General features: G+C 48.0%; 1 long non-coding RNA gene across 1 annotated transcript; it reads right to left on the bottom strand.

Moving 5' to 3' along the window:
• Positions 1–6104: 6104 nt before the first annotated feature.
• On the bottom strand, positions 6105–7343 carry LOC135450607 (uncharacterized). Its single transcript, XR_010441108.1, has 2 exons — positions 6971–7343; positions 6105–6495 (listed from the first exon to the last, which is right to left on the bottom strand). It is a non-coding gene; the product is annotated as an uncharacterized LOC135450607 (long non-coding RNA).
• Positions 7344–8241: the final 898 nt, after the last annotated feature.

Raw genomic sequence — 8241 nt, 5'->3', positions numbered from 1 at the left:
CTACAGATACATATTAGTTTTGTAATTACCTAGTAAACAATGTGTTGGCAAAGAGTGCAGTATGTTGAAATGCCATGAGTTTAGTTTATTGTTGCAGTACGTAAAACTAACTTGTGCAGAGGAAAGGATGTGCCTTACCAGCTGAAATGAACTCGTGATTTGCAGAGTTACCTTTGCTAGCATTACATGGGTTGGGCTGTCATCTGTAAGACTTGAAAGAATGGAATGCTAAGGAAACTGCAGATTTCTATGCCCATTCTGGTACCTTTAGGCATTTGGTGCCAGCACTTATGAGTATTATTCAGTAATTAGTTGAAATACAGCTCCGGGACATTGATCTGAAAAGTGAAGGTCCCGGCATATGTGAAGATTTTTCCTACTCATTTATGAAGAAGGCGAATTGAAGTTTATAATAAATGTTCAATCCCTGCTGAGGTAGATGGTACCACTTAATAAAATGTCATACAGTGAAGCAGTCAGTATTTTATATGCACTCAATACATTTAGGGTTACAAGCATGGGTTCTGATACCCTAATAAATTGATGACTTGAAGGATATTTAAAAAAATTTTCCCTCAGTCTTTGTAACAAAACACCATTCCACGAAGGTGAGCGATGTAAGGAGCTCCATGTACAAATGCGGTTGAAGTGATATTGTGTTCGATGTTCTACAGCCTTGTCGAGCTTCATTGCAAATGAAACAGTGACATGGGTGAATACCCAGGTGAATTGGTGAAGAGTAGAGGGTCTGAATGCACCAGTTGGGAAGAATGGGCCACCAGACCCAGCTGCCTTCTCCGAGGAGGGCTGCCTTGCACATGGGTGGAGCCTGGCAGCAGCCAGATTAGTTGTCATCTGTGTAGCTGTGCTGTGAAATCTCTGTCTACGGGCACACCTATCTGTGCAAGCTCTTGTGGGTCCATGCCAGTGGATTTTTGTTAGCACACCACACGTGTGTCCATACAGGTGTCTGTGCAAACATGCATTTTGTCTTGTCCGCACATGCATGTGTCCTGCTAGTTAGTTCCCAGGGTTTCAAGACATAAGGAATAACTGTGGCTGGTTGCTGGTTCCAGCAATTCATAGGCATACCTGATGGGAGCACACTGCAGGATTGAGTGCCTCATCCCATCCTGGGGCCAGTTAAGAGCTGTGAGGCTGACTGGATGCAAAGGTGTTGAGTGTCACCGTGAGCCTTGGTGCTCTGCCGGATGTGCTCCAAGTGTCTATCCTGGGCTCCTGTGTTGGGGGTGAGAAGGAGAGTATACTTTTCTGCGTTACTGGAAATTCTGACTTCTGCTACTGTGCAGTAGTCTTTTGTTCTGTGCCAACCTCACCTGCCAGGGTGTTTGCACTGCAATGACCTGTCTTGTTTGAAATGTCCATCTTGTGCATTGATGCGTTCCTCCCAAACCTAAGCACGGGCTGGGCTCTTCTGCTCGTTAACGCTGCAGATAAGAAGGCTGTACGTGTGCAGCACAGAGGATTATAGTAGGAGTCCTAGTAAAATATATGAATTGTATTTGTATAATTGTTAAAAGTAAAGGGGGAAATATTGTACTTGAATATCTGTATTGTATTTGAATATCTGTATATAGGCATTGCCCTGATAAGCCCCGGTTGCTTTTGATGGGCTGCAACTTCGATGTCCTTAATTGGGCTGCAGCTGTAGCTAGTGAAGATAACTGGGATAAAAGGGGGTGGGCTTGGCCAGTCAGGGAGAGCCTGGAAGGAGCCCTGGCTAAGAAGCAGCAACAAGCAGAAGAAGAAGTCTGTACTGTGAATAACTGCCCCCAAGAAATATCACTGAGAAGGTACGAGACTTTAGAAATATGACTGCGACAGTATGGGACTCTAGAAATATGAAATACAATGAGATAACAACAGAGGATCCCACCCGTGAACACAAACTCTGCAGCGCCGTGCATGCGCAATTAAAAAGCAGTAATAAAACTACTCAAAAACACCCAGCAAAAATGCGTGCACGTTAGCAGCAGGACTCAAAAGAGCAAAGGGACGAGCGACGACTCGCAGAGCGGCGCACGCGCAGCACAGTGAGTTACCGCGCATGCGCACGTGGCGGGGGGAGCTGCGTCTGGTGCAGCTCGCTGTCTCCACCTGCTGGCTGACAGGAGGTGATGCTGACTCGGGAGAGCCGCGGTGCGCAGGGAGCGGCCGCAGCTGCGCACGCGCAGTGCCCCGGGACCGCCGCGCGCACGTAAGCGGCTTCTTCCGCTCGGTGCCGCCGCCTCACGCGGTAACAAACGTGCCGTACCGCAGCCGGGACCTCACATCTTCCCTGGGTGCCGCCGCCTCACACTTGTCCTGCCCATGTGGGGCCACAGTGCCCTGAGTGCAAATCGCGCAGTGGCCCTGCTGCTGCCAGGCATTCGTAGTCTCCTCTTGCTTCTGTGGCCTGAATTGCTTCCAGTCAGCAAGGATTGTTCCCAAACGTCATCCCCTCTGGAGCTCGATAAAGCTGTGTTCCCGAAATCCAGGTGCTGCTTCTTGGTGCTGTGTGCACCTCTTGTCTTTGCCTGCTGTGAGCAGCTTTGTGTTGCTGCTCAGTGAAGTCCAGTTCAGAGGTTTCTATACCAAAAACCCCTGTAGTGAGCCATCAGAAGGGAGGTTTCCTGTTCTGCTATATCTTGGCTTTCTGAAATTGCTATATCCTCTTGCATGCTGTATGCCTGAGAGAATTCATGCCACGATTCCTCCAATTTGGCACTAGTCTGTACCTTGCTTGGGGTACAGAGCATCCTTGAGTGCATTGTTAGGAATCTTAGCATGGAAGATACTTGAGATGTGAAGCTGGAGATCATGAACATGTTTGAGAAGCAGAAAGGTTTACTGGACTATGGTCATGTTGTTTTGAATGCAGCAAAGGAAGGCCATCTATTGGCTGGGCCTGTCATTTGCACTGGCTTAGCTCTGCTGTGCAGGAAAAAAAAAAGTTCAGTGCTTTGGTGTTGTGCATTTCAACTGTAATGTATTGTCAAGTTTGTCTAATGGGTCTTGCCTGAATTTTATATGTTAATCTTGTTGCAAAGCTAAAGGCTGAGAGGGGATGCTGTCAGTAATACAGAAAATACTACTGTGGGCATACAATTCATCTGAATACCTCTGAAGAGACTGTGCTACCTCTTAGCTAGACACTCCCACCCAAATAGTCGACTTTAAGAAGAAAAGCAGACATCATGTCTTTTGTTTCTCCTGATTGCTGAGGACTGTTACCTCCCGTTGAGACTCTTGAGACCCTGCAGCTTCTTTTGTATGTTGGCAACTCTGCTTTAATTTGTTCTCTACCCCTGTAATAAAGGTGGAGTATGCACGACTGTACACACCATCTCCTGAACTAGTTGGATGTTATGGAGAATGCTAAGAAGGTGACAGATCGGTTGTCGTTTTAAAAACAAAGGCAATTCTTTGGGATGATTCCAGAGTACAAATCTCACACTCAGTTGTTGCTTTATTGCCACTGAGGGTGGTTGCTTTCAAGTTTATGAACACTGGTAGACTGTCTTACTTTGTTTGAACAGCCATGTTTATTTCATCCACCTCCAAAGCTTGGGAAGAAACCAAAACAGTGTTTGGAAATTGTTTAGAATAAAGCTGGTGTTCCAAGAGTGGAGGAGTAAGCACTCAGGAGTCATTTAAGGAATCAGCTTTCCTCAGCATGAGAGGAACCAGCCATGGGCACTGCTGTGTAATATGGAGGACATGCAACCACTGCATCTCTCTGAACACACCCTCCAGTGTTTTGCAAGCCAGCAAGCTGTTTTACTTTTATGTGTAAATATTTTGGCAACAGGGACTCACATCTATGTGTGTGGCTGGGTGCTTCCCTGTGCATATTTAGGTATATCAAAGAAAACTGCCTGTACTTGTGACTGGGACCATTCTGAGAAGTTCTCTCCTTGCTGTCCTTCACAGGAGGCTATTACTTGAGAAGCGCTTATGGAGCACTTTCACTGCTCAAGAAACCCCAGGAAGAACAAGCTGCCCAGCTGTCAGTGCCCCAGAAACGCTGAGACCCTTGTGCCTGACCAGTCTGTCGGCATCCTCTTACAGGGACCCTTCGCTGAGCAGTTCCTGGAGGGAAGTCTGACTGACATTGACGGAAATAGGCCAAGAGCATAATGAAGACCCCTCAGCAGGTCTTCCCACTTTATGACCCCTCAGTAGGACTTCTTAATTGAATATGTTACCTGCTGCTGGCAATTGCTAGCATCCATGAAGTCCCACTTTGGAATTTTATGGAACAGTTTATGGAACTATACTCTTTATAAACATAAAATTGTGACAGGTTAAGGTTCGGGGATTCTTGGTGATGGTATCTGTCAGTGATAGTATTTGACTGCAAAAGCTTATTCAAAGCACTATCCAGACAAGCTGTAGTTCCCAATAAAAATATTCAGCAGGCAGAGTGCATTTCTAACCCAACAGGCATTCCTATAGGGGAGAAGACAGCCCATTGACTGGTCCCAGCTGTTATGATAGAGCTTTCACTAACTTTTTCTCCATTCTTGGCTTACTTTTATAGTATTTCTTTATATTTAGGTGAAGCTTGAGTGACTCTACTCATGCATATATTTGCTACTGATTGGTGTAGAATCCCCTCACTTCACTTTCAAAGATACAGCCAAAAATGTATAGACCTCATGTCCAATGAGAGGTTGTAATTTGGAGGCAGTTAACTTTGGGATGGAGGTGTGCATTAATATTACAATTAGGCTATAATGAACCACATTCATCTGAGGAAAGCGATTTTGCCATTTGCTGGCTTAGCAGCAAGACACCTCTCTCACAGCTGCTATGCAGTTAATCAGCTTCAAAGTACCATTAAGTTCCTGCCAGGGATTTTGGCAGAGTCTGGTCTTGGTATCTCCATTCCACTGCACCCCTCCTTAGCAGGTGCTTATGGTCCTCTGGGGAATCATTGGGGAGCATGCCAACCCAGTTCCATCCTGGGATCAGCACCTGTATTTTACCCTAAAATTTCTGTCCCATTATAACTCCTGTTAGGACACAAATGTAACTTAGTTTCCTCTGATTTTACCCCCAGTAATCTTTCCATACAAACACTGCTCCACTCTCCAGAGGATTATTGTGAGCAGATGTAAGCTCTGCTGTCCCTTTGAACTGACAGAGGTTTTGTCCCAAGTTCCTTTTGAACCTGTCCTGCACCTGTTACAAGTCCTCAGTCTCCTGCAATTTTGTGGGTCAGTCACATGTAAAACAGCACAGCTGGCTGGCATGCTTTGCTTATGAGGGGAGACAAGAGAAGAATCCCTCTGCTCACACCAGACCTGCAGCTGCCAAACCTCACCAAAGCACCTGAGGAGCCCCCAGGGACTGATGGTACAGAAGGGAGGTGATGGAGGACAGCACAGCAGGCAGCCTGCCCTCCATCTGGCTGTGAAGAAGGCAGGGCTGGGAACTGTCAGCAACATCCCAGCAGGTCTGGCTCACGGAGCCACCCTGAGGGCTTCCCCTGCCTTTGGGCAGTCCCAGCTGCTGCAGCTCACTTGACAGAGACTCATTGTCTATACTGTGCTTGGCTGCACTGGAGATGATGAAGCTGAGGACAGCAATGGTTGCCTTCACATCCCCTGACTGCAGATGGGAGGGAGGGCGAGCTCTGTCACCTTGGGAAGGCATCTGCAGATTCATTGCTGCCCGTCTCTGGAGCATGGCTCCATCGGGGGACCGTGGTAAGGACAGCAGTGCTCACCTAACTGTGCACCCGAGGACAGCTTCGGGATCTTGTCATACTGTGGGAGAGCAGAGCTTCACAGTAAATACCAGCTAACATACTTACTACCAGTGTTAACACTAACAATTCTTAACCAAATATTAATACTAATAACACTTACTATGCATATTATTAATGCTAGTAGAGGCTGGTAGTGTTCTTAATTCTGAGGCTTGTGTGAAGAACACAGAATTAATTAATGATGCTGATTATGCTACTGTGGTGTTGAAATACTTGGCCTCCACTGCGGTAGCCCCACACTTACCTCGATGGCCTCCTCCAGCAGGTCCCAAAACACCTGGATGCAGATCAGCTTAAGCTTCACTGATGTGATAAACAGAGTTCACTCTTTAAAATTTTTGAAAGTTTAATAAAGGATAAAAGGACAAAATAATCCAGCACTGGGATGCTTTTAGCACACAGCCAAAGAGCACAGAGGTAGCTTAAAATCATGTTCACTATATACTGTTACATTGCTGAGGTTACATGCATATTCATTAACTTACACATTATTCAAACATTCCTTTGACTTTTTGATGTTCCAGGAACTCTCTTGTTTGGTTTTAACCTCTGACTTGTCTGCAGAACATTCTGTAAATTAGGTCTACATATTTTATTTCTTCCTGTAGTTTTATCCTGTTGCTTCACACTCCCTGATAACACCGATAAGAGTCGAAAGATGCTTCCTGGATGCTTAAGCTCTTTTTGTCACTATTATCTTATCACTTGGTAGGGGCAGTCTGCAGTTATAAGAAACAGAATAATTGCTTTACACCATTTTCTGACTTAGTTACATAGAAGTATTTTAGTTTCTATTTTAACATTTTGCTAAAGCCTACGATATATTTATCACGCTACTATTCATATGAAATATACAGCGCATACATAAACTGGCATATTACTATACAAAGCAGTTAAAAGTAAGTATAAGTTTTACCATATCAAAATACTTGTAATGCAAAAAGCTAATCTATGAATGTGAAAGCCAATATTGTTTTATCATCTATAACATCCGACGACGAGGGTGAGCAGCGGGCCCGCAGCAGGCAGAGGGCGGGCAGGGGGACGCGGGCACTTAACTTTGGCCAGGGTGCTGATCTCGGCCAGTCGGGGCAGGCCAAGTCCCCGCAGAAGCGGAAGCACTGCGGTACAAGAGGCACCCAGAGCCCGCAGCGGGCGCTGCACGCCCTCCCCGCTCCCGAGCCCTCTCCTCACCAAATCGCCGCCGCTCCCTGGTCCGCCCTGCTGTCGCAAAGACGACTCGGAACCCCTCCCGGGCTACACTCCTCTCCGCCCCCTGCCCCGAGTGCCGATGGGGCGCTCCGGTAGGGGCTCTGCGGGGGTCTTTTCGCCGGGACCTGGGCACGAGAGAGGGCCGGAGAAGGGGACGGGGGTTTCGCGAGCGGGACCCCCGGCGCCTGCGAGCCCTTCGGGCAGCCCGAGCTCCGCCCCACGCTCCCAGGGGCCTCAGCCTGACGGCTCCCAAACCTGCCAATCACGGCCCGCCTTTCTCAGCCCGCCCTGTCCAATCACAGCCGCCCTGTCAATCCGGAAGCGGTCCCGCCAATCTCAGCCCGCTCAGTGGCGGCTCGACCCCTCAGACTGGCCCCGCTCCCGCCACCGCCGCTTTGGGAGCCGGCGGAGCAGTGCAGTTAATCAGCTTCAAAGTACCATTAAGTTCCTGCCAGGGATTTTGGCAGAGTCTGGTCTTGGTATCTCCATTCCACTGCACCCCTCCTTAGCAGGTGCTTATGGTCCTCTGGGGAATCATTGTGGAGCATGCCAACCCAGTTCCATCCTGGGAACAGCACCTGTATTTTACCCTAAAATTTCTGTCCCATTATAACTCCTGTTAGGACACAAATGTAACTTAGTTTCCTCTGATTTTACCCCCAGTAATCTTTCCATACAAACACTGCTCCACTCTCCAGAGGATTATTGTGAGCAGATGTAAGCTCTGCTGTCCCTTTGAACTGACAGAGGTTTTGTCCCAAGTTCCTTTTGAACCTGTCCTGCACCTGTTACAAGTCCTCAGTCTCCTGCAATTTTGTGGGTCAGTCACATGTAAAACAGCACAGCTGGCTGGCATGCTTTGCTTATGAGGGGAGACAAGAGAAGAATCCCTCTGCTCACACCAGACCTGCAGCTGCCAAACCTCACCAAAGCACCTGAGGAGCCCCCAGGGACTGATGGTACAGAAGGGAGGTGATGGAGGACAGCACAGCAGGCAGCCTGCCCTCCATCTGGCTGTGAAGAAGGCAGGGCTGGGAACTGTCAGCTACATCCCAGCAGGTCTGGCTCACGGAGCCACCCTGAGGGCCTCCCCTGCCTTTGGGTAGTCCCAGCTGCTGCAGCTCACTTGACAGAGACTCATTGTCTATACTGTGCTTGGCTGCACTGGAGATGATGAAGCCGAGGACAGCAATGGTTGCCTTCACATCCCCTGACTGCAGATGGGAGGGAGGGCGAGCTCTGTCACCTTGGGA

Source organism: Zonotrichia leucophrys, chromosome 7 (genome assembly GCF_028769735.1).
Source record: "Zonotrichia leucophrys gambelii isolate GWCS_2022_RI chromosome 7, RI_Zleu_2.0, whole genome shotgun sequence".
Lineage (NCBI taxonomy): Eukaryota > Metazoa > Chordata > Aves > Passeriformes > Passerellidae > Zonotrichia > Zonotrichia leucophrys.
The sequence above is the reverse complement of the archived record's forward strand: the minus strand, read 5'-3'. Positions and strand labels throughout refer to the sequence as shown.